General features: G+C 38.3%; 1 protein-coding gene across 4 annotated transcripts in view; it reads left to right on the top strand.

Annotated features, from left to right (window-relative positions):
• The first annotated feature begins 5,097 nt into the window (after positions 1 to 5,097).
• The window catches only part of Cmpk (cytidine/uridine monophosphate kinase Dak1), a 183,715-nt gene continuing 177,971 nt past the window's right edge, over positions 5,098 to 10,841 (top strand). For 3 of the 4 annotated variants that reach the window (XM_090409856.1, XM_090409859.1, XM_090409855.1), the window contains exon 1: positions 5,213 to 5,372. The gene's annotated coding sequence lies outside the window, so the exon portion shown is untranslated. The other variant, XM_090409857.1, reaches the window with a different exon arrangement.

Raw genomic sequence — 10,841 nt, 5'->3', positions numbered from 1 at the left:
ACTGTGGTTAATACGTGTTTCTTTTAATTGTGCTCACTGCTACCCTATTCACTGAAAGAAACAGCTATATTAAGGAAGTATTAGAGCTCATGTACAAACTGGATAACAATTCAACTCTTGGAACTACATGCAATATTGGTATGGATGCTAAAAGGTAATTTTGTTGAGTTTGCTATTTCTTTGACCAGGATAGATATATAATTTGAGTCTTAGATACTTAGGAAAATTCCACAGGAATGAGAAGAATATATGCTAATCCCATTGCACAAGGGTGGGGACAAAGACTGATGTATCCAACCTTCAAACAATCAGTATCTCAGTACTTGTGGTAAAGATTCCATGGAACCACGAACAACGACCAGCTGAATGCACACCACACCGAACCTTACAGTGGGTGCAACACACTGTGGTAACATTTGTTCACCAAGCTGCATTGCCATCAGACTGAAAACGTGATTCATCGCTTCTTCTTCAACATTTATTCTCACTTGCAGCAGACCTCCGTCCACCTATTCTTCCTGTAGATAGAGCCGGCAGACATCACTATATAGTAGTAATGCATGATACATTTTGATAAAGATTCGTATTTTGCTATACAGTTTGTCTAGATTTTCTGTACCAGCTGGGTTGAAACTCTTGAAACTCTTCCAGCATCACTGGAAGAGTTTCGAGATTTCATTTTTCAAATTTTGTTCAATCCACTAAGTTTTGAACTCAGAATATTACGGGCGCTTTTGATGGATTCCATTGCTGCTTGGTGTTGTTTAACTTTCGAGCAGAGAAAATCTCTGCGCTCATATTCCTAGGTATTAATTATGTTCCTTCGTTGAAATTCCTTTTATGAATATCTCTTGTTCAAAATTTAAATTTCTGGCGTCATTAATTTTTCTTCGTTTAATGCATATACCAGCCTTCAATTACGAATCTTTATGCAGATGTATATATAGGTCACTTACACGACTTATATGTAGAATACTTCGCCATTTGCGGTTAGTAGTTAGAAGGGGACCAATCGTTCGATGGTGTTGGCACACTCTCCCTCGATGAGTCTTTGGATTCCCTGGAGGTGTCAAATAATAATAATAATAATAATGTCCATCACCATGTGTTCTAGGCAACTTTTTAAGAATGCTGCTGGTCAGTAATTGTAAGTAATGTTCATCACAATAGGAGGAAGAGACCAAAACGTTCGTAGTGTGGCTCGAACCACAATTGGAACTACTTCAAGTTGACTCCTAAGTTTGTCATAATTACCAGCTTTGTAGTTCCAAATAAGCTATTGCTTGAATTATAATTCCACATGTTTAGCAACCTCCCAAGACTGCATAGTCATCCCGATTGCTGGTTGAGTTGCTAGTGTATTTATAAATAAATGTTCTGATTATGATACCAGATCCAACACTCCCAAACCCGTGGTCATCACCTGCTGTTTCAGGTAATTATCAAATAGTAACTGTATAAATTCCATTTCCATTTCGGAATTTGCTCTTTCCTAATTCCAAACTATATTCTCATAATTCAAATTTCCAAGGTCAAATGCTTACCTTCATTCATTGTGCTTGATTGCTAATGCATGCCATCCACATTTTCTTCTGACCCTCCAGGTCTATAGCTGCAACCAACAATATATTTAGTCTTACTGGCCTCTATTATACACTCAAATTAACCATTTCTCTCAGTTCTACAATCTTCCTTAACTTCTATTTTTGTTGGTTGATGTTCTGCTATCATTAATAATAGCTCTTGTCCTCCTCCTGCCCTATTACCTATATCTTTTCTGAAAATGAAATATCCGTTACATTCTATCAATGTAACTAGATCATTCTATGACATCCTGGTCTTACTTATGCCAATTATATTTGGCCAAGTCGAGTGACTAATGCCAAAACCTCTTCTCTTTTATTTCTAATACTTTGGGCATTCCTTTGCATTAATTTCAACATCCCCTTACATAATCTACAAAAACTGCATTATAGAAATAGCCCATATATTACAATGCTACCTGACAGACTATTCTTAAATTTTTGAGTAGAATCTGAATTGTGCTGTATCACCAATCAAACTGTTGTTTGATTAAAATCATGTTTTTTGTCATGTTTCAACTGTATGAATAAAAAAAAATCAGCTAACTCCTTTTTATTTCTGTATATAGGAAGTAGGCGAGGCTGTTTAGCCCTATCTAACGTTTGGAGACTGAGTGGGCATTTCAATCTCCACTGGTATGAATAAAGTTATAATAATAATGATAACTGGCTGTAGCTCAGTGGAAGCGACTCTTCCATCCTCTAGGTCGCACGAATATAGACTCGAGTTCCAAACAATCGGAGCAACTTTTTCTAAGCCTTTTTTCGACCGGTTCCCAAGTTAGTTGATCTCTGGCACGGGTGAGTGGGGTTTTTTTTCTCTTGTAAATTCATTTTTCTTTTTTTTTTCACATACAATGAAAATAGACTGTTGATCCTACATTATTTCAAAAAAAAACATCCCATATTAGGGTTAGTTACCAAGATATAGCAGTACTTGTTTTCCTGTCACTACATCGGTTACCGCTTATAATTAATGACAGTCTTGTGGAAGCTATCTCTGATTGGCTACGTGTGGAGACTGGCCTGCCCACTCAGTATCCAAAAGGTAGATAAGTTAAAAGGTCTCGCGAACTCCTCAGGGAATAAGAAACGTTAGTTAAATTTATTTTTTATCTATAATAATTGTTTTTTCAAATTTTAGCCTTGTGAACGCTAGGCACCATTCTCGAGGTGAACTACAAGAAGTTCACAATATTTGCAATTTGTTGTATCTCGTGTGCAAATATCTTTTATAGACAGAAAGAACCTAATTTTTTCTTTTCTGAACTGCACATGAAAGGCCAGAACACTTATAACACATTATGCCAGTGTTTGGGGCAAGAAGAAAGGAAGAATCTGCTCCCATTTTGCTTGAACAGTTGCTAGTTGAAATCTTTGAGGAAGGCAGAGTGAATAACCTGATCCAAAGGACAGAAGTAGATAGTATGAAGAAGAAAGCAGTGAAGTTGGTTAGCAGTGGCTCTTGTTTTAATGTTTTGGAGGTGAGTGGAGTAATAATAGTGACCAATTCAACAGAGCACTGTCCTTGAAACTATCTGTAGAAGAGTCAAGGCAGAAACTGAACGTCTTTGAGAGAAGGATCATTATTTTGATTATTTTGCCGGATTGCCTCTTCTGGATCAATCGAACAATCTTACAGAGAATTTTAGTGCACCACCTTAAATATGGCAACAATATTCCATTACTGAGAGGGTTTGGGTTTTATGTAGAGTTAGCGGTTGTGAAGATGTGAAGTAGTTTCATGTGCGATAATGTACACCAAGTTTTTTTGGCGGCTGCGGAAGATATAGTTGAAATGTGGTTGTGCTAGAAAGAATCAGAAATGCAGGTCAGTCCAAGAAGAGAAACCTGATAATGTTTGGATATCTCAGTATTACTGAAGGTAAGGGGGGGGGGAAGAATGCAAGTTCTTGCGAGAGATTAGACAGAACTGAGTTTTGGTGGCATTGATGTTTACAAGGTTATCGTTGGCCCACTCTAAGATATTGAAAGCAGATGGAGTTCCCTGGTCGTGGTAAATTTTGAGTATTCTGTTACTTCAGCTAAATCTTGTAGTGCTGTTCAGTTCAGCTAAACCCTGTAGCGATTAAAAAGGATTAATGAAGTGTTCTGTCGTCAGCAAAGCTAGCGATAGGATTGGAAGTCTGTGAGAGCTGGTCGTTCATATACAAGAGGAAGAGAGTAGGTAAAAGAACAGAACCCTGGGGCACTACTGCATTGGTGGGGAAATCTGAGGAGAGTAAACCATCCAAGACAGGCAATGAGTGAACAACGAGAAAGTTGGCAATCCAATTGCAGAGTGTGGAAGACAGATCATAGGATGGCAGTTTAGTGAGCAGTCCCCTTTGCTAAACTCGATCAAACGCCTTTGAAATGTTGAAAGCAACCATGTGGATTTCTCCAAATTTCTTCATCCAGTGGTGGGTGATGAAGGTAAGATAAGCAGTAGATAGCGTGTGATGGAATCATTACTTCTGATCACTGAATAGTTGGTATGAAACTAGATGGTTCAAGAGTTGGTTGTTGATAACCTACTCCATACTTTTAGAGACAACAAAAGTAAGCGCAGTTGGACGGTATTTCGTTTGTTGACTTTTACCACCTCTTTTGGATGGGCTGGGTGTGAACCTGCTTCCATGTTGTGAGGTAGCTGTCAGTTGAAAAGAGGCGATACAGGATATGTTAGTTCAGGGGAACAATTTTTAACACAGTAGGTGGGTTACCATCAGGACCAGATGCCTTCTGTGTTGAGGTTATTGAGGTTTCTTCTGATTTCTTCTTTGTCTGCAGACAGCGGAAGACATCAAGGGAGCAGTTCTTGGTAGTGTGGAAGGAACTTTGTCCAGGTCATCAATTCAGTTCTTAATTTTATGTCTTCATACGATATTTGATAAACTGATCTGCTATATAATTAATTATTATGAAATTCTGCCATTTTTAGTTAAGCCAAAAAATTTAAATATGATTAACTTTTAAGAATTTTGTTTTTATTATATTGCAGTGATTAAAATTATTTGTTCTCTGTAGAAGGCAAGTTAACTAGTCCTATAGTGAAATAGGCCTGTTCTCCAATGGGAAAATTTTTTTTTCCCTCGCAAAACAGACAAACCGCAGAAAACACACCCATTTACTAGAAAATAAATAAATAATAATACAAAAAATGCAGTCTCCTACGATAAGTCTTGGAACTTCTTAGAGGTTGCATAATAATGAAATATAATCGCTATCAGTTGTGACCGGAAGTGATGAACGGTCTGTGGAGGGATCTTAAAAAAAAAAAAAAAAAAAATCTTCCCAGCAAGTGGGTACCGGCTAAATAACATGCTGAATGAATTATAAATTTATACGAAATAAGGAACTTACCCCAAACACCTAACTAGCAGTATATAAATTAGTGTTAACCAACATCAAATTATTGATCGAAGATTTGAGATAGAAATAAAACGGTGCCCAAGACTAGAGACCACTATTATGCGATAAGAAACGTATGCTACATAGTCAGGCACCGTAATTTGTACTCATCACCCGTCTTTTTCTGGTTAGGGCTATACGGAGGGTGGCTCGCTGAAATATTGATCCAAATTCTTAATCCAGACTGCAATTACATAAACAGTACGTAATACAAATTCGCACAGGTTGTCATCAGCGCATTGTAAACGAGGTTATACTTACATTCCATGGTATCAATTGTAGTTATAGCGTATACTTCTGCGTGACAAGTGGTTTACGGATATGTGTTGTTAAGATCACGTAGCGAGATAACAGTGTTAAATTAAAAAAAGTGAGGTAACTGTCATTTTTTAGCAATGTATTAGTATTTCTTTTGGGATGCATTCCAAATTTGCATCATTTGTAAAATGTTGCAAGCGAAATAAGTAGTTTGCTACAAATCATAGTTCTACTTTTGATGAATAATGCGTAGATTAATATCTGTTAATCTCCCGTTTTACAGTTACTTATATTTAAATTTCTTTACAAAAATGTAACTGTTTTCGTTGCGTTGTATAGAAATTAATCTTTACGACTTCTTCGTTTCCCTTTATGTTATATTTTGTTTCTTATTTTCACTCCATCGCTTACCCTCTTCCTAAATTAAAGGAAAGCTTTTTGAATAGCTTGTGCACGCACACACAGACATCCGGATATCTTCCGTATTGTAAAATAGTACCTCATAAGCATTAATGACTTTTATTATTATTACGGGCAACTCCAAGGAGTCCCTAGACTCATCGAGGGAGGCCCTGAACATCATGTTCATCAACTATTCAACATTCACACAGTATATACTATATCTACCCCTCCTAACCACACTCTTGCCCAGCTTCCATGAATGGCACCTAGTCCTCCCACCACCAATCCTGTTCTCAAAAATATCCTCTGAATTAATCCTATAGAAACCCTTTAGTAATTTGGTCTCAATCATATCCCCCCCTTTTCCACCTATCACCAATTTCTGCAACCCACAAATCTTCAACCTGTTCTCATAAGGTCCATTCCATAGACCTGCAATCATCTTGGTCACTCGCCTCTGGATCCTCTCTACCTCCTCCTCATCTAGAAGAAACTCGGGTGACCAAATCTGGGCACAGTAGTCGAGATGTGGTCTTATCAAAGCTCGATAGAGGAACAATAACTTGCTTGTTTCTGCTCGTCAATGTATTTTTTAGCAACCAAGTGATTTGATGAGCTGATTTAGCTACTTTTGCAATGTGCTCCCTTAACTTCAACTTCCTACCCACCAACACTCCCAAATCCCTGAACTCATCAATCTCCTGGAGTACTGTTCCACCAATGTGGTATACTACTGCTAATCTTTTCACCCCAAAATGCATAACCTTACATTTTGTCACATTAAATTGACATCCATTCTCCTTAGCCCAGTCCTGCAATCTATCCAAATCATCCTGCAAAATTCTGACATCATCTGCATTCACTATTGCCCTATCAGCAAACAAATGAACCGTTCCTCTCAGATCCATTCCTATATCATTAATCAACAAATTAAATAGTAGTGGTCCAAGAACAGAACCTTGTCGCATACCACTAATCACAGGCCGTCTTTTGGACTTTACTCCTGAATAAACTACTCTCTGATATCTCTCCATCAACCACTAACCTATCCATCTCGCCAACCCTATATCCATCCCCATATGTTGCAGTTTACGGATTAGAATTCCATGTGGTATCCTGTCAAAGGCCTTAGCCAAGTCCAGCAGTATCACTGTAAACCATTACCTCTATCCAGTTCAGCTGTCACCTTGTTATAAAACTTGAGCAAGTTACTGAGGCATGATCTACCCTTCACAAAACCATGCTGTTCCCCATACAGTATTATCTCATTTTCATCAATCCATTCCTGTATTTTACTCTTGACTACTTTCTCCAAGACCTTGACAACGACTCCTGATATGCTGATCGGTCGATAATTTGCAACAGCTGTCTTGGATCCTCCTTTATGCAGTGGAAGCATTTTCCCCTCTTTGGGACTAAACCAGACCCGAGACTCAGATTGAACAATATGGTCAAGGGCACTGACAATTCTTTAGCCGCTTCACGTAAGACCCGTGCTGGTATACTGTCCAATTCCACAGATTTATTCACATTAAGGTTTTGTAATAGACTATTCACCTCCACTTCATTCACCACAATTTCCATATAAACTAATGGTTCCTTCATTCCTTCAATGTCACCACCTGAATGATATACTCTTGCAAAGTACTCACTCAGTAATTCCACTATATCAACTGATTCAGTGACCTCCTTACCATCAGCATTCCTTAAATCATTCTGCCGTATACAGTTTTTCTCTTACTTGCAGCATATTGAAAAAACTGTTTGGGATTCTATTTAGCTTGCATGGCTAATTTCCTTTCATAATCCCCGTTTGCTTTTCATACCATACTCATCACCCTTCTGGCCTGCGCTTTATACCATTTGTGAGCCTGCAGGTCACCTTTCTCCTTAAATTCCCTCTACAGTTGTTTCTTTTTTTGTAGCTCAAGCTTAATGATGTTAATCATCCATTTAACTTGATTTACTATTTGATTTACCCTTACTTGATTTACTATTCAGACTCTTGGTATAAAGTCGGCCATTACCTCCTGCAAATGCTCTTTGACCACTTCCCTTGCAGTTTTACATGCCAACGCATTGAACCAAGCAATCTCCTAAGCTTTTCATACTTACCAGCACGGTAATTCCATATGTTCCCTGTCTTAATCAAAATTTTCACACATTTAGCCACCTCCCAGGTCAGGACCTTATGATCACTTTTACTAATTGGTGGCAACATGGTCATATGCATTACAGTCAAGTTCTCAGATGCTATTACTAGGTCAAGCACTCTCAAACCCCTAGTATTTTCCATTACATGCTGTATCAGATAGCTATCCCTTAATAACTGCATAAAATCCATTTCCTTTCTCACGTGTTCTCTCCTCCTTCCAATCAATGTTACCATAGTTGAAATCCCCCATAATAATGACCCTCCTTCCACTCATTGCATCAATTTGTTTATGCATACTATCTCCACCATCTATTCCATCACCTGGTCTATAGCAGCACCCAACTGTATATTTTGTTCTGCTAGTCCCAATCTCACACCAAATAGCCTCAAATAAGCTCATTTCACTATCCTGCAATTTAACTTCTATTCTCTTTGGCTGCAGCTTATCAGTTATCATCAATAACACTTCTCCTCCCATTTTTTTCTCTTTGTCCCTCCTGAACACACTATACCCTTCACATTCTATCCTGCTAACTATATCATCTTCTGTCAGCCATGTTTCACTAATGTCAATAACCTGAGGTCAGGAAGAGCCAACCTAGGCCAAAAATTCTTCCTTCTTGTTCCTAATACTCCTGTCATTAGTATACATGAAATGTAGAGGTATGCGTTATACTAACTATCCCATTCTGATCTCTTGTCCTTCATAGTAGCTCAGGCACATTATATACATTCTTACACTCAACTGCCTCACTGATGCCTGCACCCCCCCCCCCCCTTAATGGTTGTAGTTTCCCTGATTTTGCACATCCACTTTCACTTTATTCAGCAACACTTTTTCCAGTCTCTGCACACCAAATCCATTCAGATGCAAGCCATCCATCTTGTTCAACTTCCTCACTTATAATGAAGGGAAGTTTTATATATTATACAATTTATTATCTGCAGAAATAGCTTAATTATTAAATTTCTGTTTTGTGTCATTCAAAATCCCATCCCACAACATGTGTAATTTTTACATTAAAATCATGAAATTAAAATGTTTGATCCTGCCTTACAAAAGTAAAGTAAAATGTTTACTATATTTATTTATTTATTAACCATCATGAGAATTCCTGATATGAATATTACTAAATGACACTCCTTGGAGTTTCAGACTCAACTTCCAGTACTTTTTTGCTCAGCCCTGTCATGTTTGTGTTTGTGCACTCTGCCCATTTAAACTTTTAATGTAATAATTCATTTTGTATCTCCTTAACACACTGCATGGATACCATAGTGTGAGGAACAAACAGCCATCACACCCACCTTAATAAGATAAGAATCTTATTATGGTGGGTGCTCTGGATGCTTTCACCAGGCATTCCCCACATCCACACCCATATATCTGCTTGGATATATTGGTGTACTGTGATTCTTTGCTCCATAACACAGCTTTCCAAGCTTCTGTATGTCACTATGTGCTCTTTGCACCGACATTGGTTTGGATAATGTGAAACTCGCATATTGCAGTCCTACCATGGAAAGCAATGTTATGAACCTTAGATCTGAATGTTTTTGTGCAGATTTGTGTTCTCATCGATGCTTGGAACCCTGTATTTGATGTGTTCATCAACAAATGGCTGTTTTTACATATTTTCCTTCATTGTACTCTATGGTCACATCCAGTGAGTGTGATGGGTCTTCCACTGTGGGTATCACTTGCAGTTGACTTCCTGCTCTTCCATCTCATTATCACTGATTGTTGACTTGTATGGCCCAATTTGTCAACAGTTTGCCAAGCAGGTAGGTCTGCAACATAGTATCCTGTCTTTCAAACTCTTTCAGTTCCCTTCTTGTAGCATTTCACCTGGACAGAGTTGCACTGACTTGGGGGCATCAAATTTCTCCAATTTATACTGCTACAAGCACGTTACTTGTTACATGGCGTGATGCACCTTGTCCATCAGGGTGTCTATTGACTTCTTTCCAAGCAGTATATCATGTGGTGTTATATATATATAAATTCATAGTATCTTTATATGTGAGAAAAGGGTATATGTGGAACTACAAAGGGGGGGGGGGTGATTATGAAGAGCTCAGGAAACAGCTTGTGGATGTAACATGGAATGAGGAGTTAGCTGGAAAAGAGATCAATGCAGCATGGGGGATTTTCAAAAACTATCTAGTAGATGCAATGTCTAAATATATTCCAAGGGTGAGAATGTAAATTAAGTAGGTTTGAGATGGATGAATAAAGAGATTAAGCACGATACAGAGAAAGAGGGTGTTGTGGAGGCAGCATAAGCAAAGTGGAAATAACCAATTCCATGAGGTCTACAAAGACCAGGCAAGGAGGGTGACTTGGTTGGTGAGGGTAGCTAAAGAGAGGTATGAACAGCAGTTAGCTAATGAAGCCAGAAAGAATCCTAAGGAGTTCTTTCGATATGTAGCCAGCAAAAGAAAGAATGATTATGGAAGGACAACATTGATTGGAGAAAATGGTATAAAGACAGCTGTTGCAGAATGTGTGGTGGAGATACTTAATGAGCAGTTCATACAGGGTCTTTCAATCTTGTGAATGTGACTTCATGGAGAGATTGAGAGCAGTAGATGATGGTAGGAGAGACTGACTGTAAGTGAGCAAGAGGTGTATGGAGAGTTGAGTAAACTAGATGTTAATAAGGCTGTGGGACATGATAATATATTGCCACGTATTCTGAAGGAATGTGCCAGAAAGTTGACACCTGTCTTGACATATTTTTTTAATATGAGTCTTGCACTCAGTCAAGTCCCTAAGGAGGGCAAGATTGTGCCACTTCATGAAGGAGGTGATCGAACTCAAGCATTAAACTATAGGCCTATCTGTGTGTCAGGTGTTGTGGTTAAGTTGTTGGAGAAGCTTGTGAGAACTAGGATCCAGAGTTGTGTTGACAACAATGGTATCATCTTTGATGGACAGCATGGATTTGCTAAAGGGAGGTCATGTTTTAGTAATCTACTTGCTTATTACAATAAAGTGACTGCTTGCTTGGACAGAGGAGAAGGAT

This window comes from Typopeltis vanoorti, chromosome 20 (assembly GCF_054136105.1).
Source record: "Typopeltis vanoorti isolate ZY-2024b chromosome 20, IOZ_Tvanoo_1.0, whole genome shotgun sequence".
NCBI classification, from domain to species: domain Eukaryota; kingdom Metazoa; phylum Arthropoda; class Arachnida; order Uropygi; family Thelyphonidae; genus Typopeltis; species Typopeltis vanoorti.
The sequence above is the reverse complement of the archived record's forward strand: the minus strand, read 5'-3'. Positions and strand labels throughout refer to the sequence as shown.